Source organism: Mus caroli, chromosome 9, assembly GCF_900094665.2.
Source record: "Mus caroli chromosome 9, CAROLI_EIJ_v1.1, whole genome shotgun sequence".
NCBI classification, from domain to species: Eukaryota; Metazoa; Chordata; class Mammalia; order Rodentia; family Muridae; genus Mus; species Mus caroli.
In genome coordinates, this window is record NC_034578.1 from 11,673,592 (window position 1) to 11,683,424 (window position 9,833).

A 9,833-nucleotide genomic window follows, 5' to 3' on the forward strand; every position below is an offset into this window, starting at 1 on the left:
TAATCTTTGCAGTTCTAAAGCACATTTGCTTTCTCTAACTTAGATCTTCCTTCACATCAGGTCAATCGTTGACCTACAATGTGCTAAAATAAAATCTACCTCTGTAAACAAACAAGTGGTTACAACTCAAGCTGTCAAGTGCTTGGGCATGAAATAGAGACCAAAGCAGCTGCTTCCTCTCCAGGAGCTAAGAGACTATATGTTGAGAAGTACATCTCTAGCCTAGCTCATACTCACCTGGTGCTAACCTAGCTCACACTCACTTGGGTGCTAACCTAGCTCACACTCACTTGGGTGCTAACCTAGCTCACACTCACATGGTGCCAACATAGCTCATACTCACCTGGGTGCTAACCTAGCTCACACTCACCTGGTGCTAACATGCCTCACACTCACCTGGATGCTAACCTAGCTCACATTCACCTGGGTGCTAACCTAGGTGCTGCAGCCAAGGGGAGTCAAGACATTCTGGAAACAGTGTGGGTTGAGTGGAGAAAGGAGCTGCTGTTGAAGAGTGTGAGGAGTCCCTGTGCTGTGACTATGTCTGTGGGATGGCAGGGCTAAGCCAGGACCCTTCTCTGATGCACTGGGGAGCTTTCCTTTTGTCCCATCCTTGTCTAAGATCTGGAAGCCTTGAGTGAGGACTTTGTAGGAGCAGTTTGCTTACCCGGCCATTGGCTGTTCATCAGATGACCTCCCCAAATCTCATGACCTGTCAGTTCCAAGCCACTTCCTGTATTAAAGTATCTCACAGGACTTGTTCTTTCCCCCACAATGTATTTTCAAATTCATTTATTCACCTTCTTACTGGTTTGTGAGCTTCTCCCTGGAGGGAAATGACTATAGATTTTAGGATATCCCTGCATCCACAAAACTAAACAGCTTGTCCATATTCAGTTATAGGGCATGGGGTGATTGAGGAGGTAAGCACAGACTAGGAACTTTGCTACTGTTTTTGGATAAGAAAATTCACTTGGGGACAAAGACAGAGGTGACAGGAAACACGTTTTGATGTTGGAATTTCCAGACCAAAAGGCACAGCTGGTAGATGACTCACTGATGAATCTCTGATGGCCATGGTAAATTAAGACAAATCAGAAGGGCTCTTTTCCAGTCTGGGACTTCAAAACAGTGGTAGATATTTTTAGCCTATGGGGAGATCAGCACATGGGCAGCTGCATTCTTTGTGGGGTCCGGGGACTTAGTGGTTGTAGGGAGGTCCTACTCTTCAAACAACCCTTGTGAAACCCTGAAGAGAGTCAAGGGGGCAGGAAGACAGAAGTTAACGGCACTCTTGAAACAGAAGCCTAACATCTGCAGGGAGGGAGAAAACTAGGAAGAAATTAAGTCTTGAGATGGGCCTGGATGGCACAGGTTTTTAACCCCAGCCTCTGGAGGCCAAGGTTAGAAGACTGCAAACCGGAGGTGAGCCTGGGACATGAGGGGTAGGAATTGCAATCTCATAGCTGATGATGTCTTCCAGGAGGCTAGGGCCAGTGAGCTTGAAGGAATCTGCTGAACAGTCCATTTGGGTTCCTTCTAGCCCTTTGCACAGATGAAAGCAGAGATCTTAAATTGTTTCCTTATAAGGGGTCTAACAGTTTTGTGAAAATAGTCAAGTGTACCCTTTGCTATGCAATGGAGTAGGTATAATTTTGTTCAAAGTCTTTGTGAAAAAAATTATATGATATTACTGTGAGAAAAAAAGAGGTTTTTATTACACTTGATAGATACATTAGTTTTCTTTGTGGAACTCAAATTCCAGCAAAGTGTATGGAGCAAACAGGCTAGCTTCTGGTGAAATGAAGACACACAGGGACTTAAAGCAATCTGACTTTTCCTTCTCACGGGTGGATGTAGTTTGTACACAGTGGCGAGATTCATAAAGACATTTCCATCAAGTATATGATGGACTGTGACCACATTTACCACTCCTGTCCTACAGGCCCCTTTACTTTCCCCAGTCTCATGACTACATTCATACTACACACATACATACATACATACACACACACACACACACACACACACACACACACACACACACACAGAGTAATAGGCATACACATAGCATTTCAGATCCACACAGAGAAAGAACACTTTGTCTTTCTGAGTCTGGCTGAACTTGCTTACTGTGACAACCTCCACCCTCACAAACCTTTTCAAAACAAGAATCTGGACCCTTTTCCTTCTTAGCTTAGAGAAGATAGAGTTCTACACGGGTGTTTATTTGGCTGGGAGGGCTCTTGACCAGAGGAGGTCAAGCTGCTTTTCTTTTAGGACTTGGGATGAGGAGTAAAAGGCACAGAAGAAACCCAGCTGTTTTAGTAACTGAGTCTTGATGAGGCTTGTGTTTGTCTTCCCAGAATTGCTGAGAGCTCCTAGCTTTCGGCCCTCCTGAAACTTGGATTGTGGGCGATCTACCTGTCCACCAGCTTTTATTTTTATTTTTGGTGATCTGGTCTACCCTATCCCTTAGATTGCTCCAACTATTGCCCAAGATCATTGTATTTAAAAATGTGTTTTTATTGTTAATTGTGTGTGTGGGTGCCCTGGGAGGCCAGTCTGCAGTTGGAGTTACAAGCAGTTATAAGCTGCTTGATCTGAGTGCTGGAATTGACCTTGGGTCCTCCGCAAGAGCAGCAAGTGCTCCTAACCACTTAGCCACTTCTCCAGCCCCAGGAAGAAGATTTTAAATTGCAACAAATGTCAAAAGGGGAAATCATAAGAGTTCAGGAATGCAAAATAGTCTGCTTTGAGCCAGCTCCAGACCCCGTGGGGCTCTAATCTGCTCAGGTGTTTCTTCATGACATAATGAGGTGCTGGGTTCAAGGATCCTACTTGTTCTGGTCATGGTTTGGGGTGGTAGCATACTGAGGAAAGCACTTACTTCACAGGTTGTATTACCTGAGTTCTCTCCCTGGAACCTGTGTAAAGAGCCAGATGCAATAGTGCATCTGCATTCCCCACATGCCCCTCTTGGGATATGGATGCAAGGGAAGAACTGTCAAAAGCTCACAGGTCAGCTAGCCTGGTATACGCATCAGTGAACAAGAGACCCATTCTCAAATTAGATTGAAGGCAGAGGCGGACACCCAAGGAATACATGCACCATATGCACAAAACCCACAGTATACAAACACATGAGCACACAAGCGCGCACGTACACACACACACACACATGCACACACACACACACAGACATGCACATACCCCTTTGCATTAAGGAGCTTACTATCTAGGGGAGGAAATAAATATAACCAACCTCCATGACACCCACTGTTGGCATTCCGGTCAGGCTTAAAGCCTGATAGCTTACAAGCTGACCTTGCCAGCCCCTTGTCATACTGGCAGCAAAAGAATTTTAAACTGCCAGGCTCAGTGATGAACCAATTCAATGAAGGACTCTGGAAGAGGCATTTACATAAAATGTGATGCTCCACTAAGCTCAGACACAGACTTCAGCTCAATACTTCATGACAGGAAACACTAGCTAGAGACTGATTCTTGGTTGAATTTTGCCAAGACCTTGTAACTGGAGAAACGCTTACCAGGAAGGGTAGGTGTCTCTATTATCTACTGTCATGTAAGAACCATTCCAAATGCTCAGGGACTTAAAACCAGTACTGTTTTAGATTTGAAACCCTGGGTTACTTGTGGCTTGCTCTGCTTAGGACTCACCCAGGTAGGACTTGGCTGTACTGCCAAGCTCTTCTCTCCTTGGGTCTCTCCTATGTGTAGAGATTTTTTGTGGAAATCTTAAGGCAGCATAAGAACAAGGGGTAAGGCTCAAATTCTCAGCTCACAAGATCTCCTAATATACTCACAGGTCAAAATGAGTGACATAGTGAGCATGGGAGGGGCCATCTGAGAGTGAGCATGGGAGGGGCCATGACCTTTAGGTCAGCAGGGAGGTTGTGAGGATGGCTCTTGACCTTCGGAAATCCGCAACTCTAATGTGTAAATGAAGGCCTTTTCACTAAGATGCAAACAAGTACTTACCAAAGGCAGAGAAATTTTGGAGTCACCTGGTAAGGGGCTGTTTCTCCAATACCCCATAAAAATATAACAGCCTTGGGAAGTTATATCCTGGACCCTGAGGCTTACAGATTTCATATGGAGCTGCATATGGTCCCCCTCTGCCCTAGATGGAGGACATCTGTGTGTGTTTCATTCACCAGAGCTCACACGTGAGGACAAGAACTTTGCTCACACAATTGTTTCTCTAACTCTAGGACTCACAATACTAAATAGATGATCCCTGTGTGCTTGCTATCTACACTGTGCCTTTATGAAACGGTTGGGTGCTCTAGAGATTGCCGCATAGACTGGGTCATTCCTTCTTACATGACTGGCCACAGAAGCTCTGGAGACAACCAGGGCCTCAGCTCTTAACAAATCAGTGTGTTACCAGGACTCAGGGGAGGAGGGACTGAAACAGCTGTTTCCAAGGTTGACCTTGGTGGTCAGTGACTGAGCCACCACCTGTGGTCTTAAGGTTGTCCCCATTGGGGGCAAAATAGCCTTCTTAGGAGCTGGAGAGAGCACAGAAGAACACTTGCTACTCCCCCAGGGGGCTTGAGTTTTACTCCCAGCACCCACAAGTGGCTCACAATCTCCTATAACTGCAATTCTAGGGGATCCAATACCTCGAACAAAATTAACCTTAAAAAATAGCCTTTATTTCTTTCTGTGTGTATCCTCAAGTGCCTGAAGATGTGGAGATCAACTGTCTCTCCTCCATGGTGTGCTGTCTTGTTTTTTTGAGACAGAGTTTCCCACGGAACCTAGACCTCAGCCTTTGGCTAGGCTGGCTGTCCAGGGATGTGAATGTCTCCCTAGGATCACACACACACACACACACACACACACACACACACACACACACACTCGATGTTATGCCTAGTTTTTATGGGGGGTGCAGGGATCTGAACTTAGGTCCTAATGCTTGGGTGGTAGGTACTTTACTGAGTCATCTCGTTAGATCCCCAATAGTCATCTTACATGTGTATTTTCGCCTTGCACTGGACCAGTAACAATACAAATGGGCACCAGGCAGGGCTATGCTAAGCACTGTATATGATCTCTGTATATCTTCAAATATAACACTGGCAAGTAGGTTTTTATGACTATACCAGGAAGAAGGTTTTATGACTCTTACGGATGAGTTCATTTTTGGCAAAAGGAGATTAGCTTTCCTAAGACGTCTCAACTTTTGAGAGGTTGATTTAAAACCCAAATGTGTTTGGCTAAAAGTCCTTAATAACATTTAGCTTAGGGCCTTATGGGGCTTTAATACTGATAAGGGGCAAGGAGTCCCATTTTATTTATAACAAGCTGAACATTATAAATAAACAAACCCAGGTCGGAACATTCCCTTAGGGGAGGAGATCTGTGATTGTATTTTGTTTCCTCATAAACCCCAGGCACAGGTCACAGAACAAACTACCGCCATCGGGCACTAACCTGTTCTCTAACCTGCGCCAGGTATGGATGTACTTAAGGGCTACCTGAACACAGTTCTTCAAGGGTGACCTCGTGGGGAAGCCAGTGCTTCTGGTCACAGTCCTTTTGACAGGGCGGGCTTACCACCGCCATGTAGAACCTAATACCCATTTTCAAGAACGGGGACCCTAAACCTTCCCTTCTCCCCTCAACAATGGCGGAGGCGCATCTGAGTGCACCTGGCCTGTTAGCAGTGGAGCACGCAAGAAAGCACTTCGCTTTTGCAACCCAGACCGCCACCTGCCATTTACGGGTTACGGGAACACGGGGTGCTTCAGGCCTGGCTGCCTCCTGGGCGTGACCGCACGCGTGCGTCTCCTTCTCCGGCGGGCTAGGCGGCCTGGCCTGCCGGGCGTCCGCAGGGTGCAGGGTGCCGCGTGGCCTGGCCCCGCGTTAGGGTTAGGGAGCAGGATTCGGCTTCCCGGCGGCAGAGGGCGCCTGGAGCCGCGGTCCCGCGCCCCGGAGCCGCCCGCGAGGCGCGAGCAGAGGCGAGGCGGGCGAGCGGCGGCCCCTGCCACGTACCCGGCCGTGCGCGGCGGCGGCAGGTGGGCGCGGGGGCTGCGGGGACCGCGCGGCTCGGAGCGGGGCCTCCGCGTGCCGGTGCTGGGGGCAGGGGCGCCGCGGGTGGTGCGCGCTGGCGGGCGGGACGGCTCTGCGCTCACCGCCGCGCCTTCCGGGCCGGGCCGGGAAAAGTTGGGGCGGCGCGCTGGCCTCGGGGGCCGGGCGGGAAGTGCGGCGCGGGCGGCAGAGGCCCCGCGCGGGAAGGTGGCCCCGCGCGGACACGCGGGGACACGCGCGGCCCGCAGAGGGGCGCGCGTTTGCAGGTGGCGGCGGGTGGCGGGGAACCCAGCGGGGCGGCGGGGACGGGCTGGCCTCTTTCCCGCTGCGGCCCAGGGGCCCGGCCGAGAGTTGGGGGCCCCTCGTGGCGTTCGGGGTCCCCGTGGGGAAGGAGCTGAGCGTGGTTTGCTGCGTCGCGGGCTCCAGGACCGCCCCTCCCGGTGCCTCCTCCACCTCACACTGCGGTGCGTTTGTCCTGGGGAAGTTGAGCGGGCTGCGGAGTGGACGGTATGTGCAGGGTGTTCGAAGAGAGTGGGATGGGATCGCATGAAGCACGCACACCCACCCAACCTCTCATTCCCGGCTCAGTGCGAAACTCCCGGCCCCCTAGCGTTTAAGAGATTCTCCGGGCTGGGCCAGCAGCTTCTCAAAGCTGCACAGCACATCTAGGCATAGTGTGCGGCTAGAAGACATGGCCTCTGATTTTCTGTCTGTCGTTGGCCACTTCCCAAACAAGGTTTCAACAGATGCCCGTGCGTTATTAGAACAACCTATGTGGTGCCCCTTGATGAACTTGATGCCCCCTCCCCAATACACTTAGTATTCAAATCACCTCCATGCCTCCTTGCAGTGGAGGAGCATAGCTGTGGGCCCAGGCCATGGGCCTCTTGAGTCCTTGGGAGAGTCTAGATGTGTCAGCAGGACATGACCTTGGGTGAGCCCTATGGACCTCAGTGTTCTTATCTGTGCAATAGGAGAAAAAAGCCAGATAATTTACAGAAGGCAGGAGGAGGTTTCTGAGGGAGCCTGAAGTGTAGCCTTGTCTGACGTGCAGTCTCTCATGTGTACAAATGTTTCTTCTTGCCCCCAGAAAGAAATTAGGATAGCTTTGAAGAAAACAGGAGCTAAAAAGATTGAACACACAAAGCAAGAAAGTCGTAACTGGTACTAGGTGTATGTTGGAGTGCTGTACTCACGAAGGTAGTGGGTATTATGGGCTATAAAGTCGCTTCTGGAGCTGAGACCATACTGAACATGCCATCCATGGGCATGAATTGCTTCTTATTGTAGCGTTCAAGCCTGGGGTGGTTGCTCAGCTGGCTTGATGGGGCCTTTCCTGAGGGGCATGTCCACATCTCAGTATCCTGTGTAATGGCATCCTTGCTACCTCTTCTGGTCCAGCTATATGTAGTGGGCTGGCTTCCCAATTGCATGTGATGTTTCAAGCTGATTTCTTCCACATTCAAATAGTAAATACGTATGCATGAGGTATGCTTGGGTGCAGCCCACTACAAATAGTTTACATAATAGTATATGCTTATTCCAGTAAGATATAGTGTTCTATCTTATTCCTCCGTTTCTTCTGGGGCAGCCTCTCACCCGGACTGGGGAAAGTTTTTTGGTCCTGAGGGCAATTGCAGTAATTGGGCTAAGCAGCTCATTAATAATTAAACTTTAGTTTGTAACGTGAGGGGGGATTTTCTTTCTCTTTCTTTCTTTCTTTCTTTCTTTCTTTCTTAGATTTATTTATTTATTTATTTATATGTATATGAGTACACTGTAGCTGTCTTCAGACACACCAGAAGAGGGCATCAGATCCCATCACAGATGGTTGTGAGCCACCATGTGGTTGCTTGGATTTGAACTCAGGACCTCTGGAAGAGCAGTCAGAGCTCTTAACCATTGAGCTATCTCTCCACCCTGAGGGACGATTTTCTTGTTTTATCATAACTGAATGTTTTTCCATTGTCCATTTCCATTTTCAGCTTTCAGAACCTACATCAGCTTTGATTTGACCATGTCATTCTCAGTAATCCTTAAAACAATTTTGTTAGTTTCTTCGAAGTGGCAGTAGATGACTATCTCTTAAGTTTAAGATGGTGGTGAAATGATACCTTAAAAACATAGGGCTTCCCTAATTCCGTTCATTCCTTAAAATATCCGTAGTGTGTATATGCATGAGTATGACTATACAGAGACTGCGAGATTAACAAGAATCATGTTTTCAGGACAGTTTCCACTTGAGCCTCTGATGCTCTTTAGGCTGTGTGAAGACGAGTGAGCTTCAGTTCACTGGCTTCCGAGGAAGCAAAGCCAAGAGGCACAGTTCTGTGTCACAGCAGTATCTCTGCACTCAGAGAGCCGTTTGCAGTGATGGGAAAGGAATTCCTGTTAGTGTACAAGGTTATGACCTCTCACTGAGAACATGAAGACAGGCAAGTGCCCTCTGACCCAGGATGCTGGGCCTTAGGCACTGTACGGCTCTCTGGACTCAGCCTAGGAAGCAATCCTGGAAGTTGAGCGGGCCTGGGTGTGAGCCCTTGGCTTCACCTCTGGTCTGGGGTCTGCTCCTCTAAAGCCTGAGGCCTGCTGCTTTCCCTCGCCTGTGAACGTGAAAGCGGCCCCTCCTCTCTCTTCTTGCTCAGGCACTCCAGATAATGGGATTGATTAAGTCTTCCAGTAGGAATTGTCCTCAGGGGAGAAAGGCTTTTTAAAGTACATTTTTGTCCTTATGAATAATTCCTCCGGCTTTTGCCTCCCCACACCAATCCCAGCACACACACAGAACATTCCAGGGCCTTGGCCTGGGGATGGATTCAATAAGGAACTGAACAAAACCAGAAGCCAGAAAGGGCAGGTTGGAAGTTGGATGTGGTTTTATCTGGTTTTCTTTTGCTTATTTTGTAGATTTCTCTCCATTTTTGCACAAAGAAAAGATAGTGGAGTTTGGGGGGCGGGGCTTCTGGATAAGGTGAGGAGGGAGGAGGCAGGGAGGTCACAGAAGAGGTGAATCTGGCTGACCCTATAGGGGACTGTAGTTCAAGTGGAACTGAGGTAGATGCCAGGCCACTGTCTATCCAGTGCTGGGAGCGTTCTTGCTGGGCTTTCAAGTTTTGTGCTGTAGGCAGATTGTGACTTGCCTTAGTGGCAACATCAGTGAAATTCTGTCGTCAGTTGTGTGCAGAAAAGGAAATTAAATTCCAAGAGGGTGTTTGTTGTGACGGACGCCAGGATTTTTATTAGGATCTAGTCAGTCTATAAAAGTACCTCCTAGTTCCCCAAAGATATTTTAAAAGAAATAGTTTTTAAATCATGGAAATGGCTTCATTGTGAGTCTTTAAAATGTCACCCTCTTAAATTGTGGAAACAAATGAGGTTTAAAACATCCCAGGAATTTATATTTTGACCTGTTCCTTCACCGTTCTCACATTGTTTTAATGAGTTACTTTTGGTTTCCTTTACATTTTTATAGTCTAGTTTCTACACTTCAGAGCTCGCCTCTGCCTTCTGTTCTCTTGAGTTCATTCTCACTGGTTATGCAGAGCTGCTGAGGAGCTAAGGAGCACAGTATACAGAGCCAGGCTGGGGACAGCCTTAAGGTGCTCACTCCTGGGGAACTAGACGGTCATGACAGGCCGTGGCCCTGACAGCAGACCTGATGGCACGTGATCCATAAAGCACGGTGCCGGGACGGCTCACAGACACGTGTGTCCTGTGGATGGGAAGCACGGTGCCGGGACGGCTCACAGACACGTGTGTCCTGTGGATGG

General features: G+C 48.6%; 1 protein-coding gene across 4 annotated transcripts in view; it reads left to right on the forward strand.

Moving 5' to 3' along the window:
• The first annotated feature begins 1,264 nt into the window (after nt 1–1,264).
• Smco4 (single-pass membrane protein with coiled-coil domains 4) overlaps nt 1,265–9,833 on the forward strand; it is a 56,771-nt gene continuing 48,202 nt past the window's right edge. The window contains exon 1 of one of the 4 annotated variants that reach the window (XM_029481564.1): nt 1,265–1,425. The gene's annotated coding sequence lies outside the window, so the exon portion shown is untranslated. Of the gene's footprint in view, nt 1,426–5,445; nt 5,488–5,622; nt 6,051–6,397; nt 6,571–9,833 lie in introns of those variants that run through there. The other 3 variants (XM_021172416.2, XM_021172414.2, XM_021172415.2) reach the window with 3 other exon arrangements.